This window comes from Ursus arctos, unplaced genomic scaffold (genome assembly GCF_023065955.2).
Source record: "Ursus arctos isolate Adak ecotype North America unplaced genomic scaffold, UrsArc2.0 scaffold_22, whole genome shotgun sequence".
Taxonomy (NCBI): Eukaryota; Metazoa; Chordata; class Mammalia; order Carnivora; family Ursidae; genus Ursus; species Ursus arctos.
In genome coordinates this window covers 36,094,485-36,120,345 of record NW_026622897.1, presented here as the reverse complement: position 1 = coordinate 36,120,345, position 25,861 = coordinate 36,094,485, and positions in this window count along the sequence as shown.

The following is a 25,861-nucleotide window of genomic DNA, read 5'->3' as shown; positions in this document are numbered from 1 at the left end:
ACTGTTTTCTGGATGTTTTGTTGTTCCTTTGTTCCTTCCTTCCTGCTGTCCCTTTGTGAGTTGATGTTTTTCTGTAGTGGTATGCTTTGATTCCTTGTCTTTATCATTTGTGCATCTGTCTTTCCTACCCTCTTCAATGTTTCTTTTTATTTATGTGCTTCACCCAGATGCTGTATTCCTCACCTGGAGTCCTTAGCTCTTGTAAAAGTGTTTTTGAGCACAGATGTTCTCACTGGTGCTTATAATGGGAGGAAGAGTGCTAGAAATTCCCATCCTGCCATTTTGCACAGTTCACTGAATTTTTGTTTTTCTATTGTGTTGTTAAGCCTGTTCAGTAAATTTTTATTTCAGTTATTGTATTGTTCTCAGTTTCAAAAAAAAGTTTTATTTTTCAGTTTTAAAATTTTCATTTGTTTCTTTTTAACATCTTCTGTCTTTTTGCTGAGACTTTTTTTTCCATTTAAGTCAAGCATGCTTATAATTGACTGTGGAATCTGTTTATGCTATCTGCTTTAAAATCCTATCACAATTCCAATATCTGTTTCATCTCAGTGTTGGCATCTGTTGATTATATTTTTACATTCAGGTTGAGACTTTCTGTGTTTTGCTAGAATAAATGCCTTTTCATTGTTTCCTAAACATTGCAGGTATAGTATTTATTATTATTATTATTTACTTTAGGGAGGAAGGGACAGAGGGAAAGGGAGAGACTCTCAAGCAGACTCTCCACTAAGCATGGAACTGAACACATGGCTCCATCTCACAACCCTGACATCACAAGCTGAGCTGAAATCAACAGTTGGACGCTCAACTGACTGAGCCACACATGTGCCCCTACAGGTATAGTATTAAAAGACAGTGGATCTTATTTATTTATTTGTTTATTTATTTATTTACTTACTTACTTATTTGACAGAGAGACAGAGCACAATCAAGGGAAGTGGGAGAGGGAGAAGCAGGCTCCCACTGAGCAGGAAACCTGACACAGAGCTTGCTCCCAGGACCCTGGGATCATGACCTGAGCTGAAGGCAGATGCTTAGCCAACTGAGCCACCCAGGCACCACTACACTGGATCTTATTTAAAGCTTCTGTTTTAATAGGTCTTCTCTGATAGAGGGCCAATGAATAGGTGTGGAGAGTACTGCCTTGTTACTTCTAGATGAGGGTGAAAGTTCAGGCTCCCTACTAAGCCCCTTTGATTCCACTGGTAGAGGAGGGTTACTTCATTGGATGGATGGAGCTTGCTTTCAGGCTTTCCACCAGGTCTTCATTGATACTTCACTGTTAATACCTTCTCCAGGAGGGAGAGGAACTGCTCGTTACTGCTTCCTAGATGGTCACCACTGACACAATGGATAGGGGGAATACTCATTATCATGACATGATAGTGAAAGTTTCAGCTTCCTACTCAGTCTCCTCTAATACAGGCCATGAAGGAAAAGTGGTGACTTATGGCGGTTGGAGTATAGGATCCCCACTGCTCTCCACTGATACTGCAGGGTGGGGGACCTTGTTACAACTAGACTGGGATGAATGCTTCTGTCTTCTCTAAAACCAACCTGGGGACAGGCTACACAGGGTGACATCTTATAGCCCAGAAAGAATGGAGTCTAGTGTCTTTATTTGGCTTTGCTGATGGGGATGGGATGGTACCATGAGTATTTTTCATCTTGTTTCCCTGGGGTAAAAGATTATTGTCTAAAATTTCTGCCCTGTGAGGTTGCCTCTGTCCAGGATTCTCTTGGGGCTTTTTTGTTGCTTTTATTCCAATGGCTTTTTCAAGTTGCCATCTTCTTTAGTACCAAGTCTGGGATATATGAGGAAAACAGAAAACCTAGGTGTAGTGCTCAGCTCAGCTTTATGTGTCAACACTTATTCAGTGTAATATTTATCTAGGTGTTGTGGTGAGGGTGTGTGTCTTCTATATGTTATTAAAGTCTATAATCTGTTTGCTTAAAGTAAGGAAGATTATCCTAGATAATCTGGGTGGGCTTGATTTACTCAGCTGGAAGGAGTTAGGATCAAAATTGAAGCTTCTGTAAAAAAAAAAAATCTGCCTGTAGATGCAGCTTCAGCTTGTGCCTGACTGTTCTAGTCTGCCTTTCCTGATGGTCTGCCCTATGGACTTTGACCTTACAATCACATAAACCAATTTCTTTCAATAAATATTTTGGTACTAAGTGTTATGCTGCTATAAGAAATGTCTGAAAATATGGAAGTGGCTTATAACTGGATAATAGGTAGGGGCTGGAAGAATTTTAGGAATCATGATATAAAAGGTCTAGATTGCTGTGAAGATACTGTTGGTGGATATATGGATGTTTAGGACTGCTGCTGAGGACTCAGGAGGAAGTAGGGAGCATCCTTACTTCCTTACATCTGTATCGTGTTAGAGAATACATATATCATCATAAACAGAATGTTGGTAGAAATATGAATGTTGAAGGTTCTTCTGATGAGGTCTCAGTCGGAAATGAGGAACATGTTATTAGAAACTAGAGGAAGGGAGATCCTTGTTATGTAGTGGAGAAAACTTAGCTGAATTGAGTCCTATATTTAATTCAGGCTTTTTAAAATCCCACAATGAGCAATCATTTATCTTCCTGTGTGCCTGCATTGGTATTTCAATGCATCACAAATAAACTACAAGTTCTCAGCTTTTAAGCACCTATCCCTGTTCCTACCTGCCATTCTGCCTCCAGAATCCTATAATTTCCTGGCTTGATTTCATGTCAAAAGTGAGAATACTTTCTTATAGATTTGTCTCTTGATTTCCTTCTCCCATGTTTTTTTTTTTAAGTTAATTTTCATGCTGTTGTATTTTTTGAATAGCCTCCAATTTATCAATCATCTGAAAATCTTTCCTTCCTATTCCAAGAACAGTTTGAATAGATTTCTCTCAGAAGTGCCTCTTTAGACACATTGCATGGATGAATTTAGAAACTTTTGTTTCCGCAGTCATGTTTTATGTCATCCTTCTTAATATTTAGCCTTATAAAGCTTAAATTCAATTTTAAATATATTCTGTGGTTAGATGTTATTATGGGCTGAATTGAGTTCCCCTCTATTATTTATATATTGAAGTCCTAACCCCTAGTACCCAATAATATGACTATATTTGGTGATAGAGCCTTAAAAAGCTAATTATGATAAAATGAGACCATATGGATGGGCCTTACTCCAAAATGGTGTTCTTATAAAAAGAGGAGGTTAGAACACAGACAAACACAGAGGAAGGACAATGTGAAGATATAGAGAGAATATGATGATCTACGAGCGATGGAGAGAGGCTTCAGAAGAAACCATATCTGACAATACCTTGATCTTGGACTTCAATTCTCTAGAATTATGAGAAAATAAATTTCTGTTGTTTAAGTCACCCAACCTGTGATATATGTTAGGGAAATCCTAACAAATACAAATTTTTGTCTGAGTAATGCAACTTAATTTTTTATGAGTTTCCACAAAATGTATTATCTGTTTTCTCTTTTTTTTTTCTGGGAAAAAGTTTACCTTTATAGAATGGTGATTATCATTATCTGCCTCGATCAGTGAGCTCTGTACTTGGTTCCACGGAAAAGCATATTTATAATACAAGAATATTGATTGTTTCTGATCCCAATTTCATTTGAATTTGTGTTTAGATGGAGACTTCTCAGTTCATTGTTTCTTCCCTTTAAATGATGGAGTTGTTCTTAACCATTAATTGAAGGCTGGGTTCCAAATGGCCAAATCTGAATTATTCAGTGTCATTGATACTGAAGTAAACAAGATGAAAAAATGTAATAGGATCTTTGGAAAAAAATTTTTTTTGATGTCAACAGTATTGTCTAAGCAGGTCTGAATTACTCAATATTAGACAAAACATGTCAATGAAGGAACAACATTTTTTTTAATTTAAAACTTCTGAACTTATACAGAAATATGCAACCACATAATTTAGAAATTATTTTAATTTTAGTGTACATGCAATTTTTTTGTTTTTTTTAATACCATTTTTCTTTTGAATTAAAGGAGAAAAAAAGGGACAATGGAATTTCTTAGATGCTTAGCTTTTTCTGAAATTCTTTGTCTAGCCCTGGGTACAAATTATCTATTGCAGTGTGTGAAATAAGAATGTTTTTCAGGTTTTTGTTTTGGTTTTTGTTTGTTCCTTGCAAAACTTGGGATTATGTTCCAAGAGAAGTGACTACCCTACCAGCATATTGTACTCTTGCTTTGGTCTCATCACTTCCAGCTTAGTCTTACAACTTTAAGAAGTCTTTAATTTTTTTCAAAACTATCTTCCCATAATTGTCAGAGTAATCTATTTATACCATAACTCTAAAATGTTATTAAGACTTGTCCCCTACTTAGGCCTCTTCAATAATTCACATTGCTTATAATCTTCCTTCTCAAACTCTGCTGAGCTTTCTGTATGTCCCATTCCAAGTCAAACTTCTGTGACTGCTAGCATTATTTCCTCTGTGTTCACCTTTTTCTACTCACCATTCTATGTTTAATTGCCATTCATTTTCTTCTTTTTTACAAATAAGCAAAAAAAAAAAAAAACAAACATCTTTCCATTTTATAATGACCTCTCTTCTCACAACCATTGCCTGTGGGTTAGGGAACTGTCTTCTTTGTTTTTTCCATTCATAACTTTGGTAACTTTAATCATTTGATATTACAAATATCTCTTTCCTTTTCTGTCTCATCTTTACCTTCTTGAAGGTAGTGACCATATTTGATTACTTGTATCTCTACTGCTTAGTCTAATACCTTTACATAGTAGCCACCCAATATGTTCGTTGAAGTACTTTTTTATTAAAAAATTGTATAGTCTAAAATATACAAACATGCTACCACATTTCTAAAAAAAATCTACGTATATATAATAGAATATTTCACTGTAATAATAGAAACGCTCTTAATTTACTACAGAATATCAATGGACCTATAAGGCAATATTTCATATTTAAAATACACATTCAAATTCTCAAATGTAGGTACTTACGGAGTGAAAGTTGGCAACAGTTTAAAAGAAAATAGCCAAATTTGTAGTTTGTGGCACAAATGTTGAGAAGAAACTATTTCTTGCTCTACATACATAGAGAATTTGAGTTGCTAGACTATCCTTAGATTGGAACTGGGCCATGGTGTAGGCTAACCATCCTGCTCTCTAGCAAAATGTGTCCTGGGATGCTTAATGACCACAAATGGTCAGGACTTCAGCTTTATGTCTCATTCAATAATATCTCTTGTCTCTTAAGAAACTAAAATGAAGAGTGAGTCATAAGGAAATCAATAGTGTTATATTCAAACAAGGCTATTTAGACCAAAACACATTCCATTTTCTCATTAACCATGGAGCCAAAGCAGGGAGGGGGAAGAATTTGTATTGGTTTGAAATTGCACACAGATGGAACTGTTGCTTCCCATTGCCCAGTGAAGGCTCCAAAGTGCACACAATTAAGTGTATTTTATTAAAACTAACTTTAAAAATGCATGTTGTTTCCTCCCATTTACTTAATAATTGATTAATTACAGCCGCTTTACTTCTCTTAGAGACATTTTTCAGATTCATTTGCCCATTACATTTTTGAAGTTTGGTTGGCTTTGGGCATTGTACTTTAACTGAATTTTTAAAAGATTAGAGGAAATTTAATTCCCCTTAAAAATGATAATACATCAATTTTCTAAAATCCTTAGTTGGGAGATATCCATTTATTATTTCTCATTTTTTATGCTTTTCAAAAATGCAAAACAGAGGTCTTACAATTGGAAAGGAAAGGTGGTTGTTTCTATTTCTTTCTGGCACCTTAGGACATACTCTATAATATGAGTCACATATATAATTTTAAGTGTTCTAGTGGCCGCATTAAAAAGTACAAAAGAAGCAGGTGCAACTAATTTAGTGCTATATATTTAGTGTCTAACTTAGTATATCTAAAATGATATCATTTCAACATGCAATCAATGTTAAATATCATTAGTGAGATATTTTACATTTTTTTCTTAGTGAAATATATTTGAAATCTGGTGTGTATTTTATACCTACAGCACATTTACATTTGTGCTAGCCTCATTCAAGTGTTCAAAGTAGCTACCATAGTGGATATCATGACTTTACTTGATCTAATACCACAGCGATACAGAATCTCTTTGGAAGCTGCCTTCTTAGATTTCACCATCATCCAAATTTTAAAATCTCTTGAACATTTCCCTCTCTCACCATCACTAACACCACCAAAAACAAATACCATTTTACTTCAAATGTCTGCGAATTGTACAGGATGTGGTAGGTTTATGATCAGTGCTCAGAGAGCAATTGGCATTTGAATTAAACCACATGAAGATAACAACAGGCGATTACCCGTTTTAACAGCTGCTAAGTGGTGTTAATTGCTGGCTGTAGACCACAAGCTGAGCAATTTTCTCTGTATTGTACAAACAGAACAAAGCAAAATAGAAGTTAAAAGAAAAAGTATTATCCTCATTATAATAATGTATAGTACTTGGTAATATAATATATTCTCATAACATGTTATTTATGAATATGACAATGAACAGGTATGAGAGAAATGATAATATCAATAATTGCTCACTTTTATTTTCAAATAAGAAATATTAGAAATATTTATACATGCATACAATTAAAAGTGTTCTAAACATTTTGTAAGTTTATAAAACTGTTAATGGATGGAGTTCTTGATGTTTAAATTAATTAGAAGGAGATGTGGTTAAATGTTGAAGGAAGCTGGAGGACATGAAGCATGGCTAAACTAGTTCTATTAGAAACTGTCCAAAAGAAGTGGAATTTATTAGATCATTAGACTATGCTGCCTGAGCTATGTTCTATCAATATTTACTAACATTTCAGCTTTTTAGCTCCTAAAATGATGGCTACAAAAATATTCCATTCCAATCAGTGAGACAGTAAAACAATAAACTGATCACATGGAGAAATTAGAAATGCTCAGTTATTTAAAATAGTAAACATAGTCATTATAATTTATTCTTATGACTGTGTACTGTTTAAATAATGATATAGATTTGATGTGTAATATTTCATGATCTAGTTTAGGGTATAAATTGGTACTATTTTGACAAAATCTACTTACATACAGAATTCCCTTGATTTCTTATGCTGTATAATCATCTGTGATACTTTGACTTTAGGATATGAGTTTATAGGCCTGTATTGTATCACGTACATTTCAGAAGGAGCTAAACGGGTTGTGACTTTTGCCACCTGATACTTGTCAGAACTTCATTTCTCTGCCAGGTCATCTCCTAACTGTAGCCAGTCCATCAAGATGGACTCAATACTGCCCTTGACTTGACTAAATTCTATACATGTATCTTCTCTTCTATATCCCACTGACTTCTCCTTTACTTAGAACATTTACTTTGGAAAACTTGCAATTATAAATTATTTCTCTGCCCCTTTGAAATGTAAATATTCCCCCAACCTCTTGCCAGTTTTACAGTCCAAAGGTATCTTTCTCAGTGACTTAGGAGCCATTTTGAAATACTCGTCAAAAAATATAGGGTCTCTATATGTCATTTTCTACAAACTGATAAAAGCCTAACTTTAGTAAACACCAATTAGCAAATACAGATGGCCTAATTATATTGACCAACCTCTCCAGTTAATATCCTCCAGTTAATTATCCTCTGGTAATTCATCCACTTTTAAACTCTTCCACCTTTTGTTTCAATGGAGTTGAAGTTGAATTCACTCTTTCTACCCTATTGCAGCAGTCTTAATTCCTAGTATAATGGTCTTATATAATATCTTCCTTCCTGTTTAACTCTATCCTGCTTAATTCCATCTGGGACAATTTTTCTTTGACCCTATCAAAAGCCCCACAACTGAAAATAGAGATGGAGACCTTGGAAATTTACATTGTCTAATTAAGCCTTGCACTGATGATATTCTAGAATCATTGTACTTAATCTAGTATTATACAGCTTACAAAGATGTTTTCTTTGTATGGAATTATAGGAGCATGGAGTATGGTATGGAAAGAAATGTCAGCTCGTTGCCATGGTTACTTCAAGGATATGGAAGTGCTGAAGGGAAGAGAGGGTAAAGTTTAACTCCTTTATGCCATCCTTTGTATTTTTTATCCTAAAATTTGTATTTGTTAATCTTGTAAGTAAACATACACACACACACACACACACACACGCACATAAGAGCAAACCTCTCAAAAATAAGAAAAATGCAGATCTGCCCAATAATATCTCTGTGGCTGGTAATTTATTAGTAGAATGGTTGTTATTCATAAATGACAGATTTTTAAAGTGAATTTAGAAAATCATTTTGAAGTTATGAATTGTTGGGGAAATATTCAGCCCAGACATCTCTACAAAGGTGAAGGTGCTAAAAATATTGTTGAATGAACATTAAGCTAAAAGACTGCAAAGGCAAAAAGAAACCTCACCCTTTTATACAGGCAAGCAGATTCAACCCATTCTATGTATTTTAAATGTTCTCAAGAAAAACAATAACTCTCTCTCTCAAGAGGACTTGACACCATTATTTGTCACAGGTAGTTCATCCTAAATTCACTTGGTAACTGAGTGGACCATTTATGCTACTTAATTGGTTTTACGCAAAGGAAAAATAAACTTATATTTATGACAGGAAGTAGTTTTGCAACATGCAGACAAAAGCCTGCTGAAGCTAGGCTCCTATCCTTGCACAGAAACTGAGAAATAGAGTCATTATCTTTCTTAGATGTTAACACTCCAAAGCGATACTTCCCAGGTCCTTCAGAAATACATCCCTGCTCATAAACCTGGCAAAAAGGGCTTATTTAGTTTTTGAGAGGATTTACATATATTTCAAAGTGACAGAGAAATAACTTACAAGTTTTCCAAAAGAAAATTCTCAAAGTAAAGGGAGAGCAGGAGAAAGTTTCTTTCCTTATTTTCAACAGGGAAAATTAATTCTCTTCTATTTAATTTGTATTTGTCCTTACAGTATCACTATTCTCCTTAAAATAAACAAACAAAAAAGCAAACAAAAGAGGAAAAACAAAACAAAAACAAAAACAAACAAACAAAAAAACTTTACCAAAAATCTTGACAGTCATCTATGTAGAAATTGAAGGAATTATCCTGACCTAGTTGACTCTTAGGTATCCATGTGACGGAATGCTTATGTCCCCCTCAAATTCGTAAGTTGAAGCCCTAACTCCCAAAGGAATGGTATTAAGAAGTAGGGCCTTTGGGAAGTAATTAGATCATAAGGATGAACCCCTCATGAATGGTCATTGTGCAGTTATAAGAACAGACACTATAAAGCTCATTTTCTCTCCCTCCCTCCCTCTCTTTCTCTCCCTGTCTCTTTCTCTCTCTCTGATATTTAATGATGCAATGAGAAAGTGGCCATCTGCAAACCTCAAAGAGGGCCTTTAGCCAACACTGACTATGCTGGCACATTGATTTTGAACTTCCCAGCCTCTAGAAGAATGAAAAATAGATTTCTATTGTTTAAGCCACACAATCCATGGTATATTTGTTAAAACAGCCCAAACTGACTAAGACGATCAAGTTGGAGATTTTCAGTTACCTGGAACAGAGTTCATGAGACACTCTTCCACTAATCCATGCATTTTTGGTTTAAGTAATATAATTTTCTTTTTCCTCTATTTATTCTATAATAGCTGTTAGGGCATTTTCTAGAAAATAAAACATATATCTATAAGGAAGAAAATAAAAAATAATTTACAATCAAACATTACTAACATTTTTGGTGTATTTTTCAGTAGTATTTTGTATTCATATACTTTAATAAACCCTAAATCATAGTTTATACATATTTTTTGTTAGGCTTTTAAATGCAGTGTTATATATGTTTAGATGTCTGCAGCTAACTTTAAATTTTTTCCATATAGACAATGATCATATTATCTAAGCTATGCTCTAGGGGCTGTTAATTCCTAAATCAGTAACTCACACTCCAGGAATAGTTGGCATTTTATCAGCAATACCGCACTACAGAAGCTGCTACAATGAGTAATTTAGCTATCTCTATGCCCCATCTGCACCAGCTGCTTTATAAAATGTATGTTAAAACAGGGTGTATATTGGTGAAATTACTTAATTAGCAAAATGAATGTTAGAAATGGTATTGAAGATAGAAAGGATTATCTGGAATATTGTAGAGACACTTCCTCATCTATGCATTAGTATGGTATAAAAATTTAGGAAGCACCTTGACATGTAATGTTAGGAAGGCTTCCTAGGCCAAATTTCTAAATGGTTAATATGCTGCTTCTTGTTCTGAAAGTGCCTAGTTACATGACCCTGATAGGTGGTTAGATGATACTGTAGCTAAAATATGGCCCCCTTTTGCCTTAGGTGAACCTTTAATAGAGTATGTTTTGAGAATTCTAAAAAAGGCAGAGAAATTATAGAACATTTTGTTTTACTTTTTTTAAAATTGAAACTTGCTTAAAACAAGTCAGCATGTATGGCAGAAAGGGTCAAAGACTTGCTTTATTATAACTTTTTAGTGGGATAATTCTGGAGGAGCAACTACCCCTCACCGAAGTCTACTAAAAATGCCAACTTAACTTAAAATTGTCCAAGACTAAATTGGCTAATGCCAGTTTGGGATATAAGTATCTCTCTTATTGCATTTCTTTACAAACACTATTTTATTGACTGAATCTTTTGTAAAGATATACCACAGTTTACCTAATCAGAATCAATTGATAGGCATTTGGGTGAGAAACTACATAACAAAGAACATCTTCATTCATGAATCTCTGAATTTCCAATTATTTCATTGTGATATAATGTCAAAAGTCATATTACTTCTTCAAAACATGATTGTAGCTTTTCATATAGTGGCAAGTTGTTTTCCAGAAAATATGTGCTAGTTTATAATCCCTCTACTTCTCTGAAAGTTAGAAAGTTACCTCAGTTTTCTCCAAATCATGTTTTATCTTGAATGTAATGGGAAAGTGGAAAAAAGGGAAAACCTCCTGACATTTCAGGACAAACTCTCTTCAACCATTTCTTTCCTCTGTTTCTGTTCTCCATACCTACTGCATACACACTTGGATAAGCAATAGCCTATGGGTAAGGAGGGGACTACAGGGGCATCATTTTAAACACTAGTATGATCAAGGAATAAATTCTTATTCCTTCACTCAAGAAAAACCCAAACAAACATCTAGGATATTTTACCTATCTGGAAAGGGCAATAGCTAGAAGAAAATATCAGGGTATTAAATGCACAGAAGCCAAGTTATCAGTCATCCCTGAAGGAAGTAATAAACAGAGTGCACTGAAGGAGAATAGACTGCACCAAAAAAGTGGGTACTTAACCTAAATTGGAAGATTTGGAAAAGATATTCATACATGTTTTATGAATGATACTGTTAATTATTCTTCTTAGAAAAAATTTAAGATTTTATAGCCAACAAAATATTAAAGAGACTTATTTGTGATCATGGATGATTGAGGATAGGGGTAAAAATGAGAGAACTCACCAGAGATGAGGTTGTTTCTGTGTGTGTGTGTGTGTGTGTGTGTGTGTGTGTGCACATTGTTATTTGTGGTGATTTAGGGTTGGGTCCTGTACCGAGAAAAATGGGTCCCCTCTGTGAATTACAACAGCTTTTGGTTATGCTTTCTCTGACATGACTATTGAATTTGTGATGATGTCCCTAAATGGTTAATATAGAACTGGGGATGGGAGCTGAGTATAAAGCATAGAGCTTAATTCCTTTTATCTCCTTTGTACTTTTTTACATCTTACAATTTGTTAATAACTAAAAAATATATATAAATCAGAAAATCTTAAGCCAGAAACTGCATAGTAATTAATATAATTATATAAATGAATAAAAAGAAAGATAAAAGTAAAATAATTGAATAAATGAAAAATTTTAATGATAATTTTTAGCTGAGTTTACATTTTTTGTGATAACTAGCACAGGGTATTTAGAATCACTGTGATGATTAAAATAAATTCACACCATGAATATCCAAAAATACAACTGATGACTTTCAGCAAGTGGTAGTTGTGCTATTTTTACAAAAGAGTAATTATCAGTTAAGAAAGGTAAAGTCTGAGCCAGTGAGGAAAGTCAAAGGCTGAACTATTATCAATTAATCTGATTAAAAAGCAGAGAATGAAACGGAGCTTTTCAAATTCCCACTGTATGAGTTAATAATCAATACATTTACCTGTGCGGTGTAAGTTCTTGAGGCCCTTCTTATTCTTATGTGCCAAATAAATTTTATTCCTTTAATTTCAGGTTTGTTTGTTTGTTTCCTAGCAGGTATTGTCTCTCACTCTGAAGAGACTAATGGGAACTGAGTAAATAAGTAATAACACTGTATCACCATTTCCCAAGATACAATATTGCCAATTCTTTTTATTCTTGAACTTAATATGTGGTCTGAAAGAGTTGTTCAAATATGCAAATGTTTGCAGAATGAAGACAATAGACAGGGATAAGAGGAGGAGCTCATTTATATGTAAATGACTTTGTAAAGAAGTAATAGAGCATGTATTTCTCCTTGTTATAAAAAATTTCAGTACTCTGAAAAATAGTCTTGTTACAAGAAATTAAGTTAAGGAAGGGAAAACACAATATCTTAATGGGTGAAGCAATTGTCTGGCTATCTGATATGCATGAAAATCTCTGTGAGACCCAAACGCAACCACTTAGACTAACAAGAAGGAATCTGATCAAAGTCTTGCCATCCACAGAATTTTCAGAGCTATCATCTTCCTTCAAGCAACTAAGTAATCAAAGTAATGTTAAACGAGTATATTTTATAAGCCAAACCTGAAAACCATTGCATATATTATCATTATTTATTAGAAAAATGTATCTCTAAAATAGCATAATTCTTGCATTGAAACAGAGTGAACATGCTTGAAGAAATTTTTTAAGTATATATTTTTATTTACAATGAATAAGTTCTTTAGTTAGAAAACTAGAGTAGTTGTAAAACTTTAAAATTTAGGTTTTAAACCTAGTGTTAGAAGGGATGAATGGCATATCATTTGTCTCTATATATTTATATATAGATATCTGTGAAAAATTTGTAACACTTGAATCTTTACCCTGATGCACTCACAAAGAAAACCCTGAGATACATTTTGGGATCATTGTGCTGAGGAAACTAAGTCATAGAAAGGTAAAGCAACTTGGCTAACTACATCTTAAAAGAAGGTATCAGAACTCAGGTTATTTTTTTTTAAATACTAATATATCTTAAATAATATCTCTAAAGATGAAATTTCAAATGTCAAGTGAGAAAAACTAATTATAAAATGTATGACATTATTACTCATTTTCTAAAAGAAAAAGAGTTCATTTTGCACTCATAAGCATCTCACACGGACCCCAATAACTTGCCTACCTTTCTTTGATGGACTTGCAAATGGTGATATCTAAAGTGAAATTATTCCACTAGAAGAGCCCATCCCATTCCTTGCAAAGATTTATTACCTAGAGAGTTTCACAACTTAAAGCATAAATACCTTAAGGGACAAACATACACAACATCAGGATACCTGAAAAGGAATAACCGTCAGACTGGTAGCACTTGTCTCACTACAATCATGGATATTAGAACAAAATGAATTGATGTCTTTACAATTATGATAGAAAAAAAGTGAAACTATAATCCAATGCTCAAGTTTTTCATGAAGTATAAGAGCAAAATAAAGATACTCTCAAGTTTAATACTTATGGACCTACTAAAAAATAACTGAAGAATGTATACTAACCACAGAAGTATTCTCAGAAGGAGGGAAGAATTGGGTACATTTGACACAAATCTCAAGTAGTTGAGTAAGATAAAAAATTGAAGGATGCCAGAAGAAATTAAAAGTGGGTACATTAGGGACCCCTGGGTGGTGCACTTGGTGAAGCAACCAACTCTTGGTTTAGGTTCAGGTCAAGATCTCAGTGTTCTGAGATCCAGCCCTGCCTCAGGTTCTGCACTGAGGGCTGAATCCTGGGCCCTCTCCCTTCCCCTCTGTCCCCTACCCTCCTCCCACCCCACGCATGCTCTCTCTCTCTCAAATAAATAAATAAATCTTAAAAAAATATATCTTTTTTAAAAAGTGGGTGCATTAGATATACAACAAGATTCTCTTCGGGGTTACTGATTTTACAGCATGGTATTATCTCTTCCTGTTGGTACTACAGTGAGAACATCTATAGAAGCATATTTAATACATTTTTTTGGCTTTACTTTGCAACAACTACCTCAGGAAATAGTTACAAATGGATATCCCTACTCCTCATTGCAGATTGCTTAATTGAACCCCTGAGGTAGACCTAAGAACATGCATTTCACTGAGCAGACCAGGATTTAGGGGACCCAGTAAACACTTTAGTTTAGAAATTCTAACATAACAAATAAGGGTCTTAACTAGTATTGCTGAATAAAATGTAAATAATAGAAAATTTGATTACATTAAATATTGAAATAATTAACAAATCTTGGGAAACAAAAAAGCCAGAATATGTGAAAGGAAAGATAAGTAATGTACTGATTTTCATAGTAAGGAGTGATCAGATCCAGCATCTGAAGGGAGATGAATTAGGAAAGACATATTATTTAAAATTATAAAATAAAGTTATACAATATCTACATTTTATTTATAGTAATATCCTTTATTTATTTTGCTGTAATATTTCTGTCTTTTCTCTAGCCTTTTGTTGGGAGTTAATCACTTATGCTATTACTATCCATAAATATTTAAGGAGTTATAAGTCAACACTTAATATTTGGAGAAGATATTAGGACACTTTTCAAGGATCGTGTAACAATTTCTGTACAAAGACTTTGTGAAGGAGACAGCATTAGCCTTCTTGTATCTTTGTTTTCTTCTTAACAACTGTTAGGGAGAACCTTTTGGTCCATCTCTGAGAGTGGTTAGCACATCTTTCTACAATGTCTGAAATCCACTGGAGGCTTCTTAGTTTTCATTAAAGAATACTTACCCAACTCTTTTTTTTTTTTCTTTTTCAATGAAGACATTTCTAATGCACATCCTGATAAAATAATGTCCTCTATAGGAAGTACTCCACAATGAATTGCAATGTCCACTCTGTGCCACTCAGTGAGCTTGACACACACAGCATATTCATTTCTTCCAAGTGTTTCTCAGATTAGAGGAGCTGATGATGATAATCTTGCTTTGAGGGATGCCATGAGAAATTGCCTTATTAAATCCACATCCACTTGTATGCTCTAATAAGCATTTGTTTCTTATTTATAATTTGTATTGGTTTAGAACATTGTGTCTTATCTGACAGCATCCTTTTAAAGCAGATAATCCAAGTGAAATTTCTAATTGTCCTATTACTAATTCTGAGACTTTTCATTTATTTTATTTTTCCCTTTTTTAAGTTTGTATTTAAACTCCAGTTAGTTAATATACAATGTAACATTAGTTTAGGTATAGGATCTAGTGGTTCATCACTTACAAACAATATCCAGTGCTCATAATAATGAGACTTTTTAAAATACCATGGAATCTGTAACATATATAACAGTCTTGAGTTTATAGTTGTGTTTTTTTTTAAGATCTAGTATAACTTGTGGTCATTAATTTTTTTTAAGATTTTATTTATTTATTTGACAGAGATAGAGACAGCCAGCGAGAGAGGGAACACAAGCAGGGGGAGTGGGAAAGGAAGAAGCAGGCTCACAGCGGAGGAGCCTGACGTGGGACTCCATCCCATAACGCCAGGATCACGCCCTGAGCCGAAGGCAGATGCTTAACCGCTGTGCCACCCAGGCGCCCCTGTGGTCATTAATTTTGAAAAGATAAATATTTGTGTTATACAATTTAGATTAATTCATAGTTTCATTCTAGATCCATTCCTTGTATTTCTACCTTCACTTTTCCCTACTTTTAATTCATTCTTTGCTGTTGAAAGGAAAAATAGTACTTGGCATCAGATCTTTGTAAAGCAAGTAATTACCTCTACCCCTTCCAATCTGTAGGACTGTGGCAAAGCTACTTAACCTATGTAAACATTGCTATCTTCATGTTTACATAAGAGTTAGTAGTAGTGTCCAGATCATAAGGTTTTGGAGAGGACTAAATTATAAACAATGTGAATATGGAAAATAGCATATGGTCTGGCATGTAGCAACTATTAGCCATCATTGCTATTGTAAACGTCCTTAGATATTTTTCTGGATAAGAAATCAGTCTGCCTATTTAGGTGTGTATACACACACACACACACACACACACACACATATACACACATATGTGTGTGTGTGTGTGTGTGTGTGTGTAATCTGAACCACAGACATTTTGACCATTGCATAGTCTCTTTACAATTTTACTTCCTATTTTATTTCCATAAATCCAACACAGCCAGTTTTAAGAGAGAACCTGATAGCGGCATCCAGCAGAGAACATATATTCAGGATAATGCTCACAGCTTGCTATAAATGCATGCCTATGCACACAACCTGATGCAACCATAAAAAATGTTTTGCAAAGAAATATAGGAAGTGAAAGGAATAATGGAAAATATAAGTATATTCTAATTGGTTTCTAGGAAAATGGAAAGTTGTGCACGAAATATTATTAAACTGAAGGCTTATGCATATATGTCAAAATGTATTCCATGTTTTCTTCTGAAGTTCAAGTAGCATTCTATTCTTAGAAATTTTATTTATTTAAAGTGTCTCTTTTTCCCATGCAGTTCAGTTAAATCACTTTTAATTTGTGAAAATAAAATACACTCTCTTGGAAAGCATGTTCATACTATTATTTGTTTTAAATAGTTGGTACTATTCCAATTAAAATGAAAAGTCCTCCCCAACCAAAATCCCCTTTTTGTCTTATCACCTTCTTGTGCATTTCTTTTCTCTCTGGCTGCTTATTTTCCTTCCCCTCTTCCCAGCTTTATGTATTTTCTAATGCTTACTAGGAGAACATATATGTGTGCACAGCTGTGCTTTTTAAACTACTTTCTAATCTTTTTTTTTCCCTTCCTAATTTTGTTTATCTTGGAGAAGAAGATAAATAGGCAAAACAAGAAGGGAGGAGTTCATACCCTATGTTATTTCAAATCCTGAAACTTTTCTAGTCTATCAATTCTATACTTCTGACCAAGATCTTTACTTTCCTTATGAGGAAGGGAAAGGGAATAAGCAAACTGCGTTGTCTGCAATATAAGTTCAATAGTCAGGGTCTCAAATAAACAGGGTGCTTTGGGTTTCACTCTTATCCATCTACCACATACTTCATAGAAGTCATCTCACTCAGCATAGTTGAGAGACAATCCATTACCCAGCAAAGATACGGGGTAATTAACAAACATCAACTCCATTGTATCTATGATGTATCTTTAATTTCTACAGTCTACTTCCTCATGGCCATAAAGTCAATGGCAAAATTCCTAGATAGTAATTTATGTTGTTTAGTCTTGAAATTTTTGAGAGAAGTCTGGCACCAACATACTGGCTTGCAGACAAACGGCCATGAGATAAAATACGTTTAGAATTTTTTTAATGCTGTTGGTGACTACCATTTAGAACTCTAAGCAAGATGGCAAAAGGCATCATCCTAAAAATTGCTCTTGAAAGCAGTTTTCTCTTGAAAATACATAAGAATGACTTCTATTAAAATTAAGAAAGAGACATAATTACAAACACTAGCAGCAAAGGATTGAATTCTCTATGTATTTGGGATTTTGAGAGTACATTTCAGATACAGAACTCCAATTCTGAATGAGATTGTGCATTAATGTTTAATAATTTGTTTCATAAACAGTGAAAAAATAATTTCCATAACAGCTTGAGAAAATGATATCTAAACAAGACATTTATTTAATTTCTTTTTCATTTGAAATTTCTTTTCTTTTCTTTTTTTTTAAAGATTTTATTTATTTACTTGACAGAGATAGAGACAGCCAGAGAGAGAAGGAACACAGGCAGGGGGAGTGGGAGAGGAAGAAGCAGGCTCATAGCAGAGGAGCCTGATGTGGGGCTCGATCCCATAATGCCAGGATCACGCCCTGAGCCAAAGGCAGACGCTTAACCGCTGTGCCACCCAGGCACCCCTGAAATTTATTTTCATTTAGCATATACTCTGTGCCTACTACTATAGAATACGTAAACACTCTTTTCAAATAAGGAACCTAATTAAATTTCAAACACCCATTTTAATATTTATTCTCTATTTCAAACTTCAGCGATATCCTTGAATAAAACCCACATATTAACCTTGATATAAAGATTATTTTAAAGTAGAATATGTGTAATAATAACACCTTACCTATTTCAAAATCAGCTGTATAGATTTCAGCCATCTTTTTGGACCTAGATTGTGATAGAGGTAAAGAAAAGGTGTAGACACACTGACAGCTCTACATTTTAACTTAATAGACAAAAATTATAACATAAGGCAAATAAAAACTAGAGCCTCTAGTGCAGAGGATTGTGTAAGCCTCTATATTTCAATCAATCATGATAGAGTCCTTGAGATGTGGCATGGAGAATATCATTTCAAAAGTATTTATAAATATTTATTATTTTATTTTTACTTTTTTTAACCCACCACTGATTATAAAGGTCTTGAGGACAGAGAAAATGTCTATCTTATTCTTCCGTGTATCCCTAATACCTAGCAGAGGACTTATATGCTTGATTACTAGATAAAATACAGGAGACCTAGCTAAATGTTGCTTTGGGGCATACTTATACTAAAATATTATCAGTAGTTTATCTGAAATTTAAATTTACCTGGCATTCTGTATTTTATTTGCTAAATTTTCAGTATTTCCTATATACTAAGTAAATAAAAAAATAAGTGTTTTTTACAAAAAATTTCTAATACCCAAAATATTATAATAAATATGTACATATACTTCATTTTAGCATAATTTCCACTTAAAGTAGTTAATATATGAAGTAATTTGTGTCTGTAAAAATGAGCATTAAGCTATACAGTCCAGATAAACACTTTTTTCTCTAAAGTTAGATTTTTGAGATTTTCCTATGTATTCTCTAAAATATGTTTCCACAAGATTTCTAAACAGTTTGCTTTTTATTTTTTAGATATATGAATAAAAACAAGACAAACCGAGGTGGGAGGGTAAAGAAGCATCACTATTTCCCATCTGTTTATTATTTCAGAGCTTCTTCCTGATAATTGAATATCTGAAGTCATTAGAGACTTAAATCTGTTTATCGTTTCTGTGGGCTCTTGTTCATAGTGAATGGTTTCTTTGTGTTTGGAATTTTTTATTGTACCCCTTGAACATAATCTGACATCAAGGGGCCTGTACTGGGTCTTTCCTCCTCAGAAAATGAATTGCCTTTTTTCACACAAAGTACAGGGACTGCTACTAATCCGGGATTATGCTCCCCTGCATGAAAAAGGTCTTTGCCTTAATGTGAGAATTTCAGGTTCAAGTTCCCTAACTTGCTTGAGTCTTAAGGCTTCGTATCAGGATCACATCTTCATATTTGTAGCCAGGGCAACACTGACTTTTGAGTTTTCTTACTGCTTATGTCCACGTGATCAGTTTTCAATTTCCCATTTTTTCTTATTCTTTGTTAAGTCCAGAGTGTACTAAATTATGTTTGCTGACTACAACCAGGAGCTTTAGAAACACTTGAGAACACCCTGGATGTTGTAGACTGTATGTTTAATCATCTCCCATTGTAAAATATTGCTGGAACTGAGTAGCCCAGTTAATGGGTTTTTTTTTATTGAAATGAAAGAGGCAGGGTTTAGTCAGAACTGGAGTTAGCTACAACTTCTGAAAAGCATTAGTTTTCACTATTATTCTGCATAACTCTGAATTAGAAACTTATTGTTATATAGCTAAGAATTTCCCCACAAACTTTTCCTTGTTTTCCACTGAAGGGAAACATCCTCACTTATGTTCTGTTACCAAGATAATATCTCTCCCTCCTTAAATTTTCTAAAGCACTTATCTGTAGCACACTTAGGATATTTAATATAATTAGTCACTTATGTATTGTCCCATAACTACCCATAAATTATAAGTTAAATGAAGGTAAGCAGAGCCTCACTCATCTTTTTAGGTACTTACAACACAAATTCAAACTTAAAAAAAAAAGAAAACTATAACATAAAATTTACCACATAAAATTTTATCTATAACATAAAATTTTGCCTCCTTTCTTTAGTAAGAACCATGGAGTTTCTAATGCTCATGTCAATTTACTGACAAACAATCAGATGGTGCATATATTTGTTTTTTGTTTTTCTAATTCATGCATGATTTTTTTCTTTAGGTCAATTATAAAGTAACTATTTGCAAAAGCAAAAAATTTTGAAATAATTTCCTTGGAAAGGTAAAGGTATGAAACACCCAGATTAAGACATCTCTCCTACCTGTTTTCCTATTAATTAACAATTGCTAGAGAAACTCCTGTGATTATTCTCTTGATACTGTAAGAAAAAAAATCATAAGTTTTTTGAAAATAAGAACAAGCTTATCCTCTCAAAATGTATCCAGAGCCTTGATCTGTCATGGTTCTATATAAATTAGAGCTGTTATTGCGACCTCCAGATGTCAGTATTTCTAAATCATCATTTTAAACTGTTTGGAGGACTGCAATCATGAAGACAATTGAGTGGGGTTGAATGTCTTGGGAGGCCATAAATTCTTCTGGCACTAATACATTTATAACAGAGACATTGCTTTCTCTTTCTTCCTTTTCTTTTCTATTTTTCCTTCTTACTTTTCTTCCTTTCTTGTCTTCATTCCACCATTGTTTTTCTTTCCTTCCATCTTATATGTTTTTCAGAATTGCTTAGGGAAAGAAGAAAAAAATATATATGGCACAATCAACCCCTTGGAAACTGAAGAAAATTTTACCAGCTTAATGGCAGTATTTTTTTCCAATTACATTTGATTTTTGTTTTTAAGTTCAAGCCCTCAACATGGGGGGGGGGTCAAGACCTGAGCTGAGATCGAGTTAGATGCTTAACTGATTGAGCCACCCAAGATCCTCTTAAATTTGATATTTAATATGTTTATTTATTGCTTTCAAAAGTCCCTTGGGGATGACAGAGGGAGAATCAGATGAGAGACAGAACCATATGATAGGCTCAACTGTAAAAGTTCTTACTCCCCACTAAGTATCCATGAGGGGCTAGGAAACTCTCAATGTTTCTTTAGTGTTGGAGAGGCTCCATGTCTTAATGGATACTCTCTGTGCCCAAATCAGTAAAGGCAGAGTCAGTCACTGAGCACAACCCTGCTTGCAAGTAACTTAGTGTTAACTTCAAAGATACAGAAAATATATATAAACCCAATAAAAGTGTATTGTAGAGACTGAAAAATTGGATCAAGAATATGAAATGTATTGTGATTTAGGGACAGAAGAGGAGAAGAAAATATATTTAATAAATTTTAAAGAAAAGATACAATATTTGTAGGTGAATGCTTAAGTAAGGAAGTTTCTAGGTAGAATAGCAAGGGAAAAGTTTTAAATAAAGTTTCATGATGGGACACCTGGGTGCCACAGTCAGTTTAGCAACGGCCTCTTAGTTTCCACTCAGGTGATGATCTCATTGTTGTGAGATTGAACCCCACTGCTTTCAGGCTCACAGAGTCTGCTTAAGTTATCTTCCCCTCTTCTCCCCCACTCACATGCACTGTCTCTCACAAAAAAAAAAAAAAAAAAAAAACCACATAAATCTTTAAAATAAAGTTTCATGACAAAAGGAAGCAAGATTATTTAAACAATATAGTATATATTTAGCCAAATATTTAACTTCTCTTCACTCTCTTCAGCTGTGGACTGATATTTAATAGCATTTATCCCACAGGGTTTATGGATGGAAAGCACTTAGTAAAAGGCATGGGACATAGTGAATGTTTAAAAAATAGTAACTTTTCTTAAGGAAATACAAGAAACAGTGTAAATGTGAAGACTACTTTATAGCTAATTTTGGTTGGACGCTTGTGAATAGATAAAGTTATGAGAGAAAGTACACAACAATAGGTTGAGATGAGAATCTTATTTGAGTACTTCTGGGAAAAGAAAATTAAGGCTTGTGCTTATTAGATTAGGGTGTCTACTTATTATGTTCATTTGCAGTTATATGGTTTTCCTAATATAGTATTTTATAAAACAAATTCTATTTTTTATAGTATTCCATGAAAATTTTTAGAAAAGCTGCATATGTGGTCTCTTACCATAGTAGATATAAATTTGTACATCTCTACTATAGCAAAATTATACTCTTATTATTAAATGACAGACTGGTCATAAAACCAGAACTAATTGTGTAATTGTCATGAGACAAAATACAGGTCATTATTAAGTATGCAGATAAGCTTTAATATTTAAAGGAATAAAGCAAAATACTTCGTTTAAAACTTTACTTGTAGAGTGTTGTGGAAATACTATTTATAGCTTAATTTGATCTCCAGCGACCTTTCAAAACTCATGCTTGCTGAAAAACAAGTGCTCTTTCTAAGTTGTATTTAACTTATTTTATAGCTATTTTTTCATATTTTATATTAGAAGTTACGAACACCTTCCCCACCAATGTCATACATTAAATGTTGTCCACTTTGCAGACACATAGACCCACATATACAGGCTATATAATTCTCAGAATTTTATTGGAAATACCATCGACTTCTCTCCCACTCAATAAAGTATATGAAAAGGTTAATAAATAAAAGGGATTATTTTAGGGAAAACTTTGAGGTCATGACTTCTTTATCTTTGACTATTCCTACTTAACATCTGGTACAGGAAAATTATTTGGACAACAGTGAAGTTAAGTAGAAAACTTTAGTATGGAGAAAAATATTTAAGGCAGACATGAAATTTTATTCCAATATTTGAATGACAGATGAGAGGACAGAGAAAACTTAGTTTTCTTGTTTGTAACAGCAGATTTATGACCAATAGGTAGAATTGCAGTGATATAGATGGTTTTTATGCTAAGGTAAAGTTTAATAGCAAAGAGTGGGTTCAAAGTTAGCATGATCACTTTAGAACCTAAAGAATGTGAGTCTCTGTCATTTTCTATCTTTGCCTATTTCTTAGTCTCAGAAATTGCTACTCTTATACCAATAAAACAACAACTACAACAACAAAAAACAATCGCTATAATATAAACCAACTATCCATAGATATCTATACAACTCTACACCATACACTAAAAAAATAAACATTCTTTCTTTGAAGATTTATTTATTTATTTGAGAGAGAGAGAGCATGACCTGGGGGAGGGGGAGGGAGAGAAGCAGACTCCCTGTGGAGCAGGGAGCCCAATGCAGGGCTCAATCTCAGGACCCCGGGATCATGACCTGAGCTGAAGGCAGACACTTAACCGACTAAGCCACCCAGGTGTCCCTAGAATAGATATTTTTAATAAGAGTACACACTACATTCATAAGAATAGACCACATAATAGGCCATAAACCAAACCTCAATAAATTTCAAAATAATTGCAACAATACCTAGTATGTCCTCTGACCATAATGGAATAAACTTAGAAACAGAAAACAGAAAGACATCTGTGAAACTCACAAATATGTGGAATTCAAATGATATACTTTAAATAACCCATGGGTCAAAGAAGTCAAAGAAGAAATTAGTACATATTTCAAGACAATGAATACGAAGACACTCATATCAAACGTCTGGATGCAGCTAAAGCAGTGCTTAGAGATAAAATGATTATAAAAGAGTATTACACACAACTACACACAATTGTCTTTTTGATAATTGTCATTCTAACAGGTATGGGATGATAGCTCATTGTGGTTTTGATGTGCATATCTGTGATTATTAATGATATAGAGGATTTTTTCATGTCCTTGTTGGCCATCTGTATGTCTTCTTCAGAAAAATGTCTATTAATAGCTTCTGCCCATTTTTTAATCAGATTGGGGTTTTTCACTATTGAGTTGTATGAGTTTTTTAAAATATATTTTGGATATTAGCCTCTTATCAGATAAATGATGTGCAAGTATTTTCTTTTATTTAGTAGGTTGCATTTTCATTTTCTTGATGGTTTACTTTGCTGTACAGAGCTCTTTAGGTTGATGTAGTCGCACTTGTTATTTTGCTTTTGTCACTTTTGTTTTTGTCAAATTTAAAACATTATTACAAAGACCTTTGTCAAGGAGATTACCACCTATATTTTCTTCAGGAGCTTTATGGTTTCAGGTCTTGTGTTCATTTTGAGTTATTTTTTGTGCGTGGTGTAAGACAGTGGTCCAGAGATTTGATTTTTGATGAGATTTTATCAAAGCAATTCAATGGGGGAAAATCTTTTCAACAAATAGCTCTAGGACAACTGGATATCTACATGCCAAAGAATGATATTGGAACTTTATCCCACACCACAGGCAAAAAGTAACTCAAAATGGATCTAAATATAAGAGAAAAAAATACACAAATCCTAGAAGAAAATATGTGAAAAAAAAATCCTTCCTACCTTGGGTTAGGCAAAAATTTCTTAAATATGGTGTCAAAAGCACAAGTGACAAAAAATAATAATTTGGGCTTGATAAATTAAAAATATATGTACTTCTATGGATACATTCTATGGATACTATGGATTATCAAAAAGTCAGCTAATAACAAATGTTGGCAAGGATTTGGAGAAATTGGAACCCTTATACATTGCTGGTAGGAATGTAAAATGGTACATCTACTTTGGAAAATTGTCCAGCATCTCTACAAAATGCTAAATATAGCGTTATTAAATGATCCAAAATTCAACATTTAGGTGTATCTAAGAGAAGTGGAAATATACATTCACACAAAAACTATACATGGACATTCATTATGGCATTATTTATAACAGCCAAGAGTGAAAACAATTCAAATATCAAGTAATGAATAGCTAAATGAAATATGGTATGCCCATACAATGGAATATGATATGGAAATGAAAAGAAACAAAGTACTCTTGTATGTTACAACATGGATAAATCTTAAAAATATTATGCTACATAAAAGAAATGAGTTATGAAAGGCCGTGTATCCTGTGATTCCATTTATATAAAATGCCCGGAATAGGCATATCTATATATAGAGAAAGTAAATTAGTTATTTCCTAGGACTGAAGCTGGGGGCAGAGAGAGAGTGATTAGGGAGAAATGGAAAGGGGCAGCTCATAGATACATACTTTTTTGGCATGATGAACTGGTTTTAAAATTAAATATGGTGATGCCTGCAGAAGCCTGTGAATATACTATATCCATTGAGTGTTATACTTTATGTTAATTGTGTGATAAGTGAATGATATCTCAATGTTGTTACACTAAAAAAAAATACTTATATCTTTTTCAACATACTTTGTTCCTTTACTTTATATACTTTAATGTTTTTTATTTCCTAAACTTATTATTTGATTAACTCTCTCTCTCCCTCTCTCTCTCTCTCTCTCTCTCTCTCTCTCTATATATATATATATATATGTATTTGGAGAAAGAGAGAGAGAGAGAGAGAGAGAGGGAGAGAGAATGAGTGGGGGAGGGGCAGAGGGCAAGGGAGAGAAAGAATCTTAAGCAGGCTCCACATCCAGTGTGAATTCCAATGCAGGGCTCAATCTCATGACTCTGAGATCATGACCTGAGTCAAAATCAGGAGACACCTAGGCACCCTTCAATAAAATTTACTGAATGCATGCTGTGGTCAGGCATTGATATAGCTATTTGGCCCATAGGAGTGAACAACTGAAGCAAAATTACAGTCATAAAATTACATTTTAGTGAGACAAATAAACCATAAACTAGGTAAGTAGTAGAACTATTATGCTAGATAAATTACCTAAGGAGAAAAAAAATAAATTAGAGAAGGAGGAATTATTCAGGCACAAAATTTTAGATGGTATGGCCAGAG